This window comes from Somniosus microcephalus, chromosome 3 (assembly GCF_052327205.1).
Source record: "Somniosus microcephalus isolate GS21.2 chromosome 3, FLI_Smic_1.0, whole genome shotgun sequence".
In the NCBI taxonomy this organism is placed as follows: Eukaryota; Metazoa; Chordata; class Chondrichthyes; order Squaliformes; family Somniosidae; genus Somniosus; species Somniosus microcephalus.
In genome coordinates, this window is record NC_140989.1 from 252,650,312 (window position 1) to 252,667,633 (window position 17,322).

At 51.3% G+C, this 17,322-nt stretch overlaps 1 non-coding gene across 1 annotated transcript; it reads left to right on the forward strand.

Annotated features, from left to right (window-relative positions):
* Positions 1–5,342: 5,342 nt before the first annotated feature.
* On the forward strand, positions 5,343–5,496 carry LOC147121841 (5.8S ribosomal RNA). Its single transcript, XR_015077803.1, has one exon. It is a non-coding gene; the product is annotated as a 5.8S ribosomal RNA (ribosomal RNA).
* The last annotated feature ends 11,826 nt before the right edge of the window (positions 5,497–17,322 follow it).

The window sequence follows — 17,322 nt, forward strand, 5'->3', positions numbered from 1 at the left end:
ACGCCAGCAGCGCCGCGTGCGAACCGTGGGGGCAGCCATCTTGTCCGCCATCTTGGGCTCCCCCAGCCGCGTGGGGATCGGGACCATGGGCGCCGCCATTTTGTCCGCCATCTCGGACGTCTCCAACTTCAACCACAGGGGACCCGGACTCAACCACCGCCTCATCTGACGACCACATCGACTCGCTCGACCATACGCTGGCCTCCTTGACGCTGGACCAATCTCTCCCTCATCAACTGTCCAGGTCCATGATGGACATTAAGGTAAACGGCCGCGCCACTACCTGCCTTTTTGACAGCGGGAGCACGGAAAGCTTTATCCACCCCGACACAGTGCGCAGTTACTCTCTCTGCCGACGCGACATCGGATCTCTTTGGCTTCCAAAGCCCAGTCAGCGGACGTCGGTGGCTACTGTGTAGTGACCCTTTCAGTAAGGGGCACAGAATACAAAAATTTTAAACTCCTGGTCCTGCCCCATCTTTGCGCTGCCGTTCTACTGGGGTTGGATTTTCAGTGCAACCTTAAGAGTGTCACATTAGCGTACGACGGACCCCTCCCCCCACTCACAGTCTGCAGCCAGCAGCTTTTAAATCGCCCGCCGCGCACCATTTGCAGCCTCTCCACCCTTAAAGTCCCCCCCCCCTCCTTGTTCGCTAACATCACCCGCGACTGTAAGCCCATCGCTACCAAAAGCAGGCGTTACAGTGCCGGGGATAGGAGCTTCATTAAATCCGAGGTAGCAAGACTCCTGAAGGAAGGGATTATTGAAGGTAGCACCAGCCCATGGCGAGCACAAGTGGTGGTAGTGAAGACTGGCGAAGAACAGCGCCTAGTTATTGACTACAGCCAGACGATCAATCGCTACACCCAGCTAGATGCATACCCACTCCCCCGCATATCTGACATGGTCAATCAGATAGCACAATACCGGGTGTTCTCGACGATTGATCTGAAGTCGGCATACCACCAGCTCCCCATCAGGGCTGAGGACCGCCAGTACACAGCTTTTGAAGCTGACGGTCGTCTCTACCACTTCCTCAGAGTTCCCTTCGGCGTCACCAATGGGGTTTCAGTCTTCCAACGGGAGATGGACCGGATGGTCGACCAGAACGCGCTCCAGGCCACTTTCCCCTATCTAGACAACGTCACCATCTGCGGCCGCGACCAGCAGGACCATGATGTTAATCTAGAGAAATTCCTCCGTACGGCCCAGCGGCTGAACCTAACATACAACAAGGACAAATGTATGTTTCGTACCAAGCGCCTTGCCATTCTTGGCTGTGTAGTGGAGAACGGAGTCATCGGCCCCGACCCCGACAGGATGCGCCCCCTTATGGAGCTCCCCCTCCCCCACTGCCAAAAAGCACTGAAGAGATGCCTAGGGTTTTTCTCGTACTATGCTCAGTGGGTGCCCAACTATGCGGACAAAGCCAGACCCCTCATCAAGTCCACCTCCTTCCCCCTGACAGCAGAGGCCTGTGCAGCCTTCACTCTCATAAAAGGAGATATTGCGAAGGCCACAATGCACGCAGTGGATGAGTCCATCCCTTTCCAAGTGGAGAGCGACGCATCCGACTTTGCCCTAGCTGCAACCCTTAACCAGGCGGGGAGACCCGTGGCCTTTTTCTCAAGGACCCTCCAGGGCCCTGAGATTCGACACTCCTCTGTCAAAAAGAAGGCCCAGGCCATTGTGGAAGCTGTGCGACATTGGAGGCATTACCTGGCCGGAAAACGATTTACCCTGCTCACTGACCAGCGTTCAGTAGCTTTTATGTTTAATAATAAGCAGAGGGGCAAAATCAAGAACGACAAGATCTTGAGGTGGAGAATCGAACTCTCCACCTACAATTACGATATCTTGTACCGGCCCGGGAAACTCGATGAGCCCCCAGATGCCCTATCACGTGGTACATGCGCCAACGCGCAGGTCGATAGACTGAAGACCCTCCACAATGACCTCTGCCACCCGGGGGTCACCAGGTTTTTTCACTTCATCAAATCTCGTAACCTGCCCTACTCCATCGAGGAGGTCAGGACCATGACCAGGAACTGCCAAATCTGTGCCGAGTGCAAACCGCATTTTTATAGGCCAGACAGAGCAAGCCTGATCAAAGCCACGCGCCCCTTTGAACGGCTGAGCGTCGATTTTAAAGGGCCCCTCCCCTCCTCCGACCGCAATGTATACTTCCTCAACATAATTGATGAGTACTCCCGTTTCCCGTTTGCCATTCCTTGCTCAGACATGACCAGTACCACGGTCATTAAATGTCTGAATGACCTCTTCGCCTTGTTCGGTTTCCCTAGCTATATTCATAGCGACAGGGGCTCATCCTTTATGAGCGACGAACTCCGGCAGTACCTGCTCTCGAGAGGTATCGCTACAAGCAGGACCACCAGCTACAAGCAGGACCACCAGCTACAACCCCCGGGGGAATGGCCAGGTGGAAAGGGAGAATGCGACGGTCTGGAAGGCAGTCCTTTTAAACTTGAAATCTAAGGGCCTTCCGACCTCTCGCTGGCAGGAAGTCTTCCCTGCGGCGCTCCATTCCATTCGGTCACTGCTCTGTACAGCCACCAATGCTACCCCTCACGAGAGAATGTTCTCCTTCCCCAGGAAGTCCACATCGGGGATCTCGTTACCGACATGGCTGACTTCTCCAGGACCCGTCCTACTGCGGAAGCACGTGAGGTCCCATAAGACGGACCCCGTGGTCGAGAGGGTGAGCCTCCTCCATGCCAACCCTCAGTATGCTTACGTGGTGTACCCGGACGGGCGGGAGGACACAGTCTCCATACGAGACCTCGCACCTTCGGGTGCTCCCGAAACACCCCCCTCGCCATCCACCACTACCCACGCCTACCCCCAGTACGCTTATGTAGCGTACCCGGACGTGCGGGAGGACACAGCCCCCACACGAGATCTCGCACCCTTGGGTGCCCCGAAACACTACCATTGCCATCCACCACTACCCACAACCCAACCCCGCTAGACGGCATGCCGCAGCCCCAGGACCCGTCATTGACCACCCAACCACTCAATGAGACGCCAGACTCAACGTTGGATGCTGCACCATCACCGCCGCCACCACGACGATCAGGACGGCATACAAGGCCACCTGATAGACTTACTTACACGAACCTTTAGTACACTTCACCCCGCCGGACTCAATTGTAAACAAGGGGTGAATGTGGTAAACCACTGTTGTTGTTGTTGTTACACACTGTTGTACCTATGCATGCCTCAACATGTCTCGGCTGGCTCCACCCACACAGGCCCAGGTATAAAGGTGATTGACCTGCAGCCCCCTGCCTTCTTGGAACCCAGTCAACCACGAGAGGCATGCTCTGTTCTTTGCTAATAAAAGCCTTTAGTTACTCTCTTAACTCTCAGTCTTTTATGAGTAATTGATAGCGCATCAGTTACGCGACCCCCGAACGGTCCGCGTCCGCGTCCAACTTCTTAGAGGGACAAGTGGCGTGTAGCCACACGAGATTGAGCAATAACAGGTCTGTGATGCCCTTAGATGTCCGGGGCTGCACGCGCGCTACACATAATGGATCAGCGTGTGTCTACCCTACGCCGCCAGGTGTGGGTAACCCGTTGAACCCCATTCGTGATGGGGATTGGGAATTGCAATTATTTCCCATGAACGAGGAATTCCCAGTAAGTGCAGGTCATAAGCTCGCGTTGATTAAGTCCCTGCCCTTTGTACACACCGCCCGTCGCTACTACCGATTGGATGGTTTAGTGAGGTCCTCGGATCGGCCCCGCCGGAGTCGGCGACGGCCCTGGCGGAGTGCCGAGAAGACGATCAAACTTGACTATCTAGAGGAAGTAAAAGTTGTAACAAGGTTTCCGTAGGTGAACCTGCGGAAGGATCATTATCGGCTGGGGGCCCGCACGTGGTGGCCCGTCATTCCGTTTTGAGCCTGAGTCGCGGAGGCCAGCAGGAGAGCTTCCCGGGGTTTGCTTCTTGCATCTGCCCGGAGCCATGGTCGGCCGCGTCCGGCGCCTCTTGCGTGGGCGAGAGGTTACATTCCAAACAAGAACTCGCACGAACAGGCAAAACAGTCGCACCGGTATCGGTCAGAGAGCCCGAGTTGGAGGAGTTGGGGTGGAATTTGAACGGTGCACCGAGAAGGTGATGTGTGTGCACGGCAGTTGGTTTCGGTCGGCTTGAGACAGGGATGGCCCTGGCACGCTTGGGTGGTTTTTCGTTCAGCATGGTCTTTTGCGGTTCAATGACAGGCAGAGAAAAAAAAGAGAAGATGGAGATGGGGAGGTGTCCTGGCTTGACTTTGATGCAACAAAAAGCCTGGCCCTCTTTGCTTTTCTAATTCTGCTGCCTACTGACGCCTCCGCCTCATGTCTTTGCTGTTTGTTGGCTTCCCCCTGTGTCACCTTGGCCTGCGGCCCTTCTTTCGACTTCCGTCTCTTCCAGTCTTGTGCATCATCTCTTACCTTGTGCTGAGCCTATCTCTCAACCTCTCTCTCTCTCACACGCAAGCTCTGCTGCTCCCCTCTTCTCGTCCGGATCGGACAACAATGGACTTTGCCACCGTCTTGCAAGCATTAACACCGCAGTCGAATTGAAGGGAGCTTCTGCGGGCTCACGTGCTGCCTGGCGGCTCGTCGTCGGGACCTCGGCGAACGGCCACTGTGAGCTCTGCTGGGATTTGAACCGGTGATGCAGGCCCGGCTTTCTTTTCCCCCCGTAGTGCAACTTTGGTCGATCTAGTCACTCTCCCTTTACCGGTACAGGGTACCTAGACGCTTCTCCACTCTGGCTCCCGCGAGCTGTTTGGGGGGCGGCGGTTTAAAGACTCGAGTGTCTGCTTGTCGGTGTCGAGAGATTGTTAGCAGCCAGCAGCAAGCAAGCAAGCAGCAGCAGCCAAGTTCAACGTTCGAGAGAATGTACCTGCCCGTCCACACGGATTTCTACCCCGCACAGTGGGGTGTTTTCACGCGGTCGGCTTGTACCCCACTCAGTTCGTTTTTCTGGCCTTGTTGTCTACTGCCATGTTTGTTTGTCTTGTCTGTCTGCCTGTCACTCTCTCTCTTCTCCCGGCAATCGGTGGCAGCAGAGACCCTGCCTCTGTTGGCCGTGGTGCGTGTCGGACGGTGGGCTCAGGCGTTTGACCCCGATGCGTGTCGCCTCGCGAGCGCCCTGACAACAAAATCTCGGTGAAACCCTTGTCATTTGATGATACACACCTCCGGGCCGTGCCAAGGATGGGGCTTCTACCAACCCTCTATGCGTGGGCATAGAGGGAGAGAAGCGTTGGGCGGTCCGGGCTTGGGACCCTCCGGGGAAGAAAACACCAAGCCGAAAAAAACGTACAACTCTTAGCGGTGGATCACTCGGCTCGTGCGTCGATGAAGAACGCAGCTAGCTGCGAGAATTAATGTGAATTGCAGGACACATTGATCATCGACACTTTGAACGCACTTTGCGGCCCCGGGTTCGTCCCGGGGCTATGCCTGTCTGAGGGTCGCTTGACCATCAATCGCACTTGCCTTGCCATCGGGTGAGGTGAGAGCGCGGCTGGGGTGTCGCAGAGGCCTAGTCCTCTTTGTCCCCCTAAGTGCAGACCTAGAGTTTCTCCCCCAATGGAGAGTTTGACCCGTGCCGTTTGGGAATGTTATGTTCGTCGTCTCCTCAGGGAACGTCGGCACCGGTAGAGGCCAGCTTTTTCCAGCACGGCTGTCGGGTTGCAAAAACGATTGACCGCGTCGGTGTTGGGACTGTTGAGCCTCTCCCTAGGCAGTGTTGTCTCTCTGAGCATTGGATAGAGAACGAGAGAGCATACAGAGAGAAGACGTTGGCAGATAAAGAGGTGAGGTCGTCGTCTTTGGCTGCAGTTTTGTTGGTTTGGAGTGGGGAACAGCTTGATGTAGTGACGGGCCCCTTGATGTGCTGTGTGCTGGCTTTTTGCGTTTGGTAGGTGGCAGTTTGCTAAGAGAACCCTTGCGGTGCTCCTTTGTGTTGCGCTGGACCCTGATGTCCTTCCACACATTTGACCCGTTTTGGCTCTAAGCACTCTTGCTGACTTGCTGAGCGTGCGCCTAAGTCAGTCCCGTATGTCTTGACCCCTGTCGCTGCAGGCCTGCTTTTCTTCCAAAAACACTCCACTCAAGCATAGATGCTGGCCAGCCATTGCTTCTGGACTTTTCCTCGGAATGCTACGTGTTTCCCTCGTTCTCTTTTCTTTTATTCTCGCTAAATCGGGGACTCTGGAGCAGTGTGAGCCGAGCCCGGGGTCTCCAGTGTACACACTTGACCAGGCATGCCTGCATGCTGCATGCACACGCACGCTATCGTCGTCCGCTCGGACTAACCTCGCCGGCGGGGCTGGTTTTGTGAGGACGTGGTGGTGGTGGTGTTGCTTGCTTGCTTGTTTGCTGCTGTGGCTTGTTTTTGTTATGCTTGGAGATAATGCCGGCCGGCGCCAGTATGCTATTCTGCCTACGACCTCAGATCAGACGTGACAACCCGCTGAATTTAAGCATATTACTAAGCGGAGGAAAAGAAACTAACAAGGATTCCCCTAGTAACTGCGAGTGAAGAGGGAAGAGCCCAGCGCCGAATCCCCGCTCGCCTGGCGGGCGTGGGAAATGTGGCGTATAGAAGACCTCTTTCTCTGACGACGCTCCGGGGCCCAAGTCCTTCTGATCGAGGCTTAGCCTGTGGACGGTGTGAGGCCGGTAGCGGCCCCCGGCTCGTCAGGATCGAGTCTTCTTGGAGTCGGGTTGCTTGTGAATGCAGCCCAAAGCGAGTGGTAAACTCCATCTAAGGCTAAATACTGGCACGAGACCGATAGTCAACAAGTACCGTAAGGGAAAGTTGAAAAGAACTTTGAAGAGAGAGTTCAAGAGGGTGTGAAACCGTCAAGCGGTAAACGGGTGGGGTCCGCGCAGTCTGCCCGGAGGATTCAACTCGGCGGTGAGGTCGGTCGCGTGGGGCATAGCGGATCTCCTGTGTGGGACCCCGTCCTGCGTGGGCTCGGCCGCCGCCGGGCGCATTTCCTCCGTCGGTGGTGCGCCGCGACCGTCTCTGGGTCGGCTGGGAAGGCCGGAGGGAAGGTGGCTCGTCGCTCCGGCGGCGAGTGTTATAGCCCCCCGGCAGCAGCCTCGCCGTTTCCCGGGGTCGAGGGAAGTGACCTCATAGTCCTCCAACCCCGCACAGCCCGCTTCTACCTCCTTCCCAAGATCCACAAACAGGACTGCCCTGGTAGACCCATCGTTTCAGCCTGTTCTTGCCCCACGGAACTTATCTCTTCCTATCTTGACTCTATTTTTTCTCCCCTTGTCCAGTCTCTTCCCACCTACATTCGCGACTCTTCCGATGCCCTCCGTCACTTTAACAGTTTCCAGTTTCCTGGCCCCAACCGTCTCCTTTTCACCATGGATGTCCAATCCCTCTACACCTCCATCCCCCACCAGGACGGCCTTCGGGCGCTCCGTTTCTTCCTTGAACAGAGGCCCAACCAGTCCCCATCCGCCACCACCCTCCTCCGCCTGGCTGAACTTGTTCTCACATTGAACAACTTCTCCTTTGACTCCACTCACTTCCTCCAAATTAAAGGTGTTGCTATGGGAACCCGCATGGGCCCTAGCTATGCCTGCCTGTTCATGGGATATGTGTAACATTCTTTGTTCCAGTTCTACTCAGGTCCCCTCCCTCACCTCTTTTTCCGGTACAACGATGACTGTATTGGTGCCGTTTCCTGCTCTCGCCCTGAACTAGATAAGTTCATTCACTTTACTTCCAATTTCCACCCTTCCCTCACCTTCACATGGTCCATCTCCGACTCTTCCCTTCCCTTCCTTGACTTCTCCGTCTCCATTTCTGGCGATCGGCTTTCAACAAACATCCACTACAAGCCCACCGACTCCCACAGCTACCTGGACTACACTTCCTCCCACCCCGCTTCCTGTAAGGACTCTATTCCATTGTCCCAGTTTCTCCGTCTCCGCCGCGTCTGTTCTGACGATGCCACCTTCCATACTAGTGCTTCTGACATGTCTTCCTTTTTCCTCAACCGAGGATTCCCCTCTACCGTGGTTGACACGGCCCTTGACCGTGTCCGTTCTATTTCCCACACTTCTGCCCTCACCCCTGCCCCTCCCTCCCGGAACCACGATAGAGTTCCCCTTGTCCTCACCTTTCACCCCACCAGCCTCCACATTCAACGGATCATCCGCCGCCATTTCCGCCACCTCCAACGTGATCCCACCACCAAACACATCTTCCCCTAACCTCCCCTTTCAGCATTCCGAAGGGACCGCTCCCTCCGCGACACCCTGGTCCACTCCTCAATCACCCCCAACAGCCCTTCTCCTTCACCTGGCACCTTCCCGTGCAAGCGCAGGAGATGCAACACATGCCCTTTTACCTCCTCCCTTCCCACTGTCCAGGGCCCCAAACACCCCTTCCAGGTGAAACAGCGATTTACTTGTACTTCTTGCAATTTAATATACTGTACTCGCTGCTCACGATGCAGTCTCCTCTACATTGGGGAGACCAAACGCAGATTGGGTGACCGCTTTGCGGAACACCTCCGTTCAGTCCGTAAGGGTGACCCTGAGCTTCCGGTCGCCTGTCACTTTAATTCACCGCTTCACTCCCACTCTGATCTCTCTGTCCTCGGGCTATTGCATTGCTGCAATGAAGCTCAACGTAAGCTCGAGGAACAGCACCTCATCTTTCGATTGGGCACTTTGCAGCCTGCCGGACTCAACATTGAGTTTAACAATTTCAGATAATTATCCCTGCCTCCATTTTTCATGCAGTATGATTTTTGTCATTCCCATTTGCAACATTTTATCTTTCCTGCCTCTTACAAAAGCACAGGGTGTTCTTTCTATTCCTTCCTCCCTCCCTAAACCCACCCTCCCCCCTGTCTCTGCACCTGCTTAATATCTGTTACATCTCCAGCTTTTTCCAGTTCTGATGAAGGGTCCCAGACCTGAAACGTTAACTCTGTTTCTCTCTCCACAGATGCTGCCTGGCCTGCTGAGTATTTCCAGCATTTTCTGTTGTTATTTCAGGTTTCCAGCATCCGCAGTATTTTGCTATTATATAAAGGTGTGCTCATTTCACTATATTGCCTGCAAGTCTGCTCGATCATTTGAAAGAATAATATTTGCCTTTTGTCACAAATGTAGTGTTTTACAGCCAAATACTTTTTTTTTCGTTCCTGGGATGTGGGTGTCGCTGGCAAGGCCAGCATTTATTGCCCATCCCTAATTGCCCTTGAGAAGGTGGTGTTGAGCCACCTTCTTGAACCACTGCAGTCCATGTGGTGAATGTACTCCCACAGTGCTGTTAGGGAGGGAGTTCCAGGATTTTGACCGGCGAAGGATCAACGATATATTTCCAAGTCAGGATGGTGTGTGACTTGGAGGGGAACTTGGTGGTGGTGGTGTTCCCATGCACCTGCTGCTCTTGTCCTTCTAGGTGGTAGAGGTCGCGGGTTTGGGAGGTGCTGCCGAAAAAGCCTTGGCGAGTTGCTGCAGTGCATCTTGAAGATGGTACACACTGCACCGAATTGTGTTGCAGTCATGCAATATATTTTCTAAACATCTACATGTGCGCACAGTGGATTGCTAGAGTTATTCTTTAAGTCGTATATCAATGCTATTCTAAGCTGAGGATGAGTTCATAAATCTACATGTTCATGAAGCGCCTGGGGACGATTTACCACATTAGAGGCGCTATATAAATGCAAGTAGCTGTTGTGTATACATAATAATGTTTAAACTTGGTGGAAGTGATCTGTGATTGATTACAAAACCCTTCCTGAATCTGCTGCTGTTACCATTCAGATGCCAAATTAGTCTCCTAAAGTCAGTCACTCCCTGGTTAAGGATTCAGACCTGTGTTTTGGGCGTCCGTCAAAGCCTCTGTGTTACAGGTTTGGTAGGTAAAATAAAAAAAGTGGCTTTCAAAAAAAAAATTTGCAAATCATCAATTTAATTGTTACAAGATACAAGCTCACTGCTTCAAGGAGCTATTGCTCTAAATTATTTTAATCACAAGCTAATATTCATTCAGGAGGTTCTTAAAGGGTTTGCTTCTGAAACAAATGTTGATGTTTTTGTACAGCACCTACCAGTGGAATCTGGGGTCAGTTAACATCTCACACTGGTTGAAATGATTGCGGAGGGCTGGGCAAGGCATAGACACACTGACCTAGATTCCCCTTCAGCCAGACTGATGAGATAAACATCTCCTCTCTGCCTGCCAGCTGTAAAGGTCCTTTATGAAGTTTGGCAGTCTCAGTCTAGTTCCGAGTGCACAAAACTGCTCCTGACTTGGCAGAAAATTGGCACAGGATGGCTGCTGTGGCATATGGGGAAATGTCACATTAATGAAGTGCGGGGCGCTCTTCTAAAATTGGGGAAGAATTAAGGGAGCCTTACTCTGCTTCAGACGTTGAGATACCTGCTTGATGTTGACATTGGGTGCCCAAAATGGAAAGTTTTCCATTCCCCAGCACTAACACCTCTTGCTTTGATGAGCACAGAATTTAAATGAATCATTCAGGTAATTAGAGATGAACAGCATTTCCTTTCCAGCTAAATCTAGGCAGCTAAGAGTGAAGTTCTGATTCTTCAATACGTGTATTTCTATCTCCACAATATTACTGTTGGGGCCTTTTGTTCTGATCAGCTAATTTTCTATCTCAGATCCTATTCTTTCTTTTAAAATTTAATATCATTTTGAGTTTGAGTATGTTATTAACTTGCTCATTAAACAAAAGCAATTTTCTATCAGTGTTATTACTTTTACCTTCAGTCTCATTAGTTCTGGAACTGATCCAAGTTAATCATTGTCTTGTTGGGATCTTGGATTGTTATTTTTATTATCCTCCGCTCCGCTCCCATGTACATCTGCTGCTTTTGATTCTGTTGTGCCACTTTTATATTTCTCGCTGCCTGTTAAATTGCATTCCACTTTGCTTCACATATCCTGTATTGGCTTTAGTACCTGAGCTCTTATGATTTTTAAACATTGCTGCAAATAATATCCAGTTTATCTACTCTTGGCCTTGGGTATTTATGAATTTTTCAATCTTTATAGTTTTTTTTGTGTATGTATGAATTTCCTTTCTGATTTATCTGTGCTGAGCATGTATTATTGTTCAGTTGGTTAACACGGTGCAATCAGTTCCAAGAATCACATTCTACAACAAACACTGAAAGCTTAAGTAAGTTCAAATAACACAGTGTGGGGGAAAAATTCAGTTGGTTTATGTTACGTCCGTGTAATAATAAGAAAAGGATTGCAGAGAACGGTACAACAGGTGTTTACTCAACGTGGTTCAAACTGCAACTGAAACAACAGATTACTACTCAGCATTATATACAGGTGTGGTCACTGCCGGTACTACAGTATACATGAGCTGTAGAAAGTAATTCCCCCCTTAAAGGTACATACATTACAATTCCTCCCCTTTTACATTAACAGTACCATAACACTCATTTAACAATTAAATATCAAACTAATTACAATTAACACTTTTAACATGCAACATTAGCTGAAAATAGTCTATTTATAAATTCAGTCTTTGGGGAGGCTTCCTGATCCTTTCTGGATAGCGCCTTTCCCGAGTGTCTTGCTCTTGGTGCGGAGGCGATTCTGGCCCCCTGTCGTCGGTTGGTTCATCAGCTTCCGATGCTACTGTTTCTGGGGTAGATGCTACCTGTACGTCGGGTTCATCACCAGGTACGTATGGGCGAGGCATGGGGTTGACTCGTTCCTGTGACTCTAGGATCTGGTCAGCATGGTGTCTCATGATGCTCTCCCCAACGTCCACTGTGTACATTAGTGGCCCCTGCCGTGTGCATATCGTTCCTGGTTGCCATTTCTCTGTTCGGTAGTCGCGGGCCAAGACTGGTTGCCCTACATTGAAGCTCCTTGTCGGCTTCTCATTGATGTGCTGGAATTGCTTACTCTCAACATCTCTTCGTACATTTGGTCTGAGCAAATCCAGACGAGATCTCAACCGTCGGTTAAAGAACATCATGGCTGGGGCCTGGTTGGTGACTGCATGTGTCGCATTTCTGTAGGCTAACAGGAAATTGTCCACCTTAGGCTGCAGTGGAATGTCGTCATCGCACATGGCCTTTACTGCTTTTTTAAAGGTTTGTACGAACCTCTCAGCCAATCCATTTGTGGCTGGATGATACGGGGTGGATGTGTAATGCCTTACCCCATTCCTTTTCATAAATCTTCGAAACTCTTCGGACACAAACTGTGGTCCGTTATCAGAGCAAATCTGCTCTGGCAAGCCGTTCCTGGCAAAAATGGTCCGTAAGACTGCAATACTTTTCTCTGTGGTGGTGGAGGACATTTTGATCACCTCAGGCCATTTCGAGTGCGCATCCACGGCTATTAAAAACATTGAGTCCATGAATGGACCAGCAAAATCAATATGCACCCATTGCCATGGAGATGAGGGCCACTCCCATGGGTGTAGAGGGGCATGTGGTGGTGCATTTTGGACCTTCTGGCATCCTGAGCAGCTCTTTGTCAGGTCCTCGATTTGCTGATCGATCCCCGGCCACCACACATAAGCCCTAGCAAGGCTTTTCATTTTCACCCCTCCCAGATGACCTTCGTGAAGCTCATTGAGCACTCTTTCCCTTAGCTTGGGTGGAATTACCACTCGGGATCCACACATCAAGGTCCCCTGGCATACTGACAGCTGTTCTCTTCTGGATGAGAATGCTGGCAACAGTGAGTCGCCATGTGCTGGCCATCCCTTCACCATCAAATCATATACCCGAGACAGTGTCGGGTCATTTTGGGTCTCCTTCTCTATACCAGCGTTAGTTACTGGCAAGCATTCAATTATAGTCGAATGAAATATTTCGACAGGATCCACTGCTGGTGCTTCCTCCGCAGTAGGCAGTGGCAGGCGTGATAGCCCATCAGCGTTTCTATGCTGTTTCGTGCCCTTATACTCGATTTCATATTGGTGCGCCCCTAGAAAAACAGACCATCTTTGTAGTCGTTGTGCAGTCATCACCGGAACGCCCTTCTTTGGATTAAAGATGGAGACAAGTGGTTGGTGGTCAGTCAGCAAGGTGAACTTCTGCTCGTGCAGATAGTGATTGAATTTTTTCACTCCCCACACTAGGCTGAGGGCCTCCCTGTCAATCTGGGCGTAGTTACGCTCGGCTGAGGTTAGTGACTGAGACGCAAAGGTTACTGGCCTCTCCGAGCCGTCCGGGAATTTGTGCGACAGCACCGCTCCAATGCCATAGGGTGATGCATCACACGCCAACCGAATTGGTAGTGCTGGGTTGAAATGAGCCAACACCTCTTTTGATGTGATCAATGCTTTGCTCTTCTGGAAAGCTCGTTTACATTCGTCACTCCACTTCCATGATACCCCCGTTTGCAGTAGGGTGTTCAGTGGGTGTAGTACGGTAGACAAATTCGGCAAGAACTTATGGTAGTAGTTCACCAGCCCGAGGAACGACCTCAGTTGTGACACATTTTCCGGTGCTGGAGCCTTGACTACTGCCTCAATCTTTTCAGGGGACTTATGTAGCCCCTCTTCATCAATAACGTGGCCACAATACGAGATCTGCTTCTGGAAAAACTCGCATTTGTGGCGATTAGCTCGGAGCCCATATTCCTTCAATCTAGTGAGCACCTGCTCCAGGTTGGCGAGGTGATCACTGTCATTTTCGCCCGTGACCAGGATGTCGTCCAAATAACACTGGGTCCCTAGAATCCCTTGCAGGACTTGTTCCATTGCCCTTTGCCAAATAGCCGGAGCTGATGCTACCCCGAACACCAGCCGGTTGTATTGGTAGAGACCTTTATGAGTGTTGATCGTGAGGTACTGTTTCGAGGCTTCTTCTACCTCCATTTGCAGGTACGCCTGGGCCAGATCAATTTTTGTGAAGCGTTTCCCTCCAGATAGCAAGGCGAAAACATCTTCAATCCGTGGAAGCGGATATTGTACAGTGTGAAGGACTGGGTTCACTGTCATCTTAAAGTCCCCACAGATGCAAACCTTCTTTGGTTCCCCAGGCGTATTACTCAACGACCTCTTCATTACAGGAACGATGGGTGTAGCCCACTCGCTCCAGTCCACTTTGGACAGTACTCCTGAACGTTCCAAACCTTCCAGCTCTGCTTCGACTGCTGGGCGGATCGCATAAGGTACTGGTCTGGCCTTAAAAAACTTTGGGCTTGCATTTTCCTCTATTTTGATCATCGCTGTTATGCCTTTTAGTGTTCTGAGTCCCTGCTGGAAGACTTCTTGTGCATCAGTTAGCATTTTTGACAGTCGTCCAGGTGTGACGTCGTCATCCTTTTTGGCATCTACAGTCAGTGCTTGTATGGAATGCCAATCTAGCTGTATCTTCCGGATCCATTCACGTCCTAGTAGTGGTGGTCCTCCATCTGGCAATACATATAGGTCCATTTTTGGTGTTTCCTTGCCGTTATATATAACGTTCACCCTTATTTTTCCTTTGGGGTAGACTTTTTGCCCCGTGTGTGTCTTCAAGACAATCTTTGTATCTCTCAAGGGTATATGTGAGAATAGCCGCTTGTAGTCCCTTCGGTTTATGACTGTTAGGGCTGATCCTGTGTCCAATTCCATTTTCACTTGGACTCCTGCTATCTTGAGCGTGACCCAGATAGTTTGGTAATCCTCCGTTTTGATCACATTATGTAGTTTCAGACAACCCAGCTCCTTGCTTCCGGAGTCTGTATCACTCTTCTGTTCGTCTGAACTACTCTCCGTCACCTTATGTACCTTCTTGTACTTCTCCTGTGGAGATTTCTTGCTGCTGGTTTTCTTTCCCGACCTGCAGACTCTTGCTATGTGTCCTACTTTTCCACACTGTCTGCACACTTTGTCCTTGAACCAGCAATCATTATGTTCGTGTGTTGTTCTGCCGCAGCGATAACACTTCACTGTTCCGTATGACATTTCATTTGTGCCATATTCTTGCGGTCTCCATTGTATCTCTGCAGCGCCCCTTGCTGCTGCTTCGTGTGATACTGCAATGCTGAAAGCCTTGTCCAGCGTAAGATCCTTTTCTGATAGAAGCCGTTTCTGAGTTCCTTCACTTTGAAGCCCACACACAAACTTGTCCCTTAAAGTATCTGCTAGTCCCGTTCCAAACTGGCAGTGTTTCGATAGCTTGCGCAGTTCCGTTAAATACTCAGCATTACTTTCATCTTTATGCTGGTTCCTTTTGTGAAATTTAAATCTTTCTGCTATCAGCAGCGGTGTTGGGCTTAAGTGGTCCTGTAGGATTGACACTATGTTTTCAAAATCCTTTTCTACTGGCTTCTCTGGGGTTACTAGGTTTCGTAGTAAGCCATATGTTTTTGCACCCATTGAATTCAACAAAACCAGCGCTTTCTTGTCATCTGGCACTTCATTCACCTTGCAGTATACTTCTATGCGTGCGACATATGTCGTCCAATCTTCGACTTCATTGTCAAACGCTGTGATACTGCCACTCTTCGGCATTTTTGGGTGTGGTTAGACTGGCTTAAAATGGCGTCTCCCGCGCTTTCCTTTCTTCCCCGCTGCGGCTTAAAATGGCGTCTCCCACGCTGCTGCCAACGCCGCTCTCGGCGGTCCTCGTGGCAAATGGCGACGCCCTGTGGGTTTCATGCGCTGCTCCTGCGCTGCTGCCAACGCCGCTCTCTGCGGTCCTCATGGCAATGGCAGCGCCTCGCGTTTTCCTGCGCACCTCTCTCCCCCGTTGACGCTGCTCGGCCCTTGACCACCGGCTGCGTTCTGCTCTCTCTCGCCTCTCTCCCCCGTTGACGCCGCTCGGTCCTGAACACCGGCTGCGCCCTGTGCGCTCTGCCCTCTCTCTCTCCCCCGTCGACGCTGCTCGGCCTTTTTCTGTGCCGCTCGGTCGGGCTCTAGCCCGTCGCTGTCCGGGAAGGGTCTGCGCAGTATCTGTTGCCAGCCCGTTTCGCTGGACCACCGTGACTGGAAAGCCAAGCCTGGCTCTCGACAGCCTCCCACGATGCTCAAATCTCCGCTGGATGACTGGGCGGTTGCCCGTGGTTGACGCCCGTGCTTCTGGACTCGACCTTCTTCCACTGTTCTCCAGGAGCAAATCCCTGGGAGGTGATGCAGAGTTGCAGGTAGGTTCGAACTTGCTCGTCGCCACTGTTACGTCCGTGTAATAATAAGAAAAGGACTGCAGAGAATGGTACAACAGGTGTTTACTCAACGTGGTTCAAACTGCAACTGAAACAACAGATTACTACTCAGCGTTATATACAGGTGTGGTCACTGCCAGTACTACAGTATACATGAGCTGTAGAAAGTAGTTCCCCCCTTAAAGGTACATACATTGCAGTTTGCGCCTCCCGTTAGCACCTTAAGAGGGCACTAATTGGGCGCAAAGCAACTAGCGCCCGTGCGCGGCGATGTTTGAGCTGCTCACAAAATTAACTAGACATTTTGCGGCGGCACTAAACACTATCGCCACGATCTCCTGCGCCAGCAGATCGTGACATCAGTCAAGTGCGCAATGCCCCGGTAGCGCCGTGGACCGGCTATTGAGTGGTGCCCCCTGCCTTACTGCCTGCCGCTAGCAATGACAGCTTGAGGGGAGCGTTTTGCAGTCAGAAAGGGACTGGGGGAGCGCTATTTAAAGGCGACTGCTTCCTGCCTTTTTTTGTTGGTGACATTTTTGCACCACGCATTCTGAGAGAGAGAGAGAGAGAGACTTCTGGAGAGATTCAACGCTGTGTGAAGGAGTTTTGGGTACTGAGCAGCACTTTGCAGGTTCATTTTGAATTGCCCTTCCTTGTATCGATTTAGAAGAGACTGTGGGGGCTGCACTCTGAGCTCTTTCCCTGGGTCTATCCATTGTTCTTTCCAGCAGATTTGATGTACAGGTCTCTCCAGGCTGAGATTCACGCCGAGATTCAAGGCTGCAATGAGCAGAATGCAAGATCAATCCTCCCCTTTAAGATAAAAACAGAAAATGCTGGAGAAACTCAGCAGGTCAGGCAGCATCTGTGAAGCGAGAAACAGAGTTAATGTTTCAGGTCGATGACCTTTCGTCAGAACTCCCCTTTAAGAACTGGCCGGCGCCAGTGTGCCTGTGTTCCATTGCTGACTGACATCACATGAGCTTCGCCAGTGCTCTGAGGTAGCGCCTCACTCCTCGGCCTTTGCGCCTTAAGACAGCTGTGAAGCACCTGATTTAGCGCTCCAATCACCTCCAGGGGCGATAAAAGCCAAGTTTGCCGTCAGAGGCGATAATTAGCGCCATGCGCTAAACTTTGCGCACGGCCGATAATGGCAACC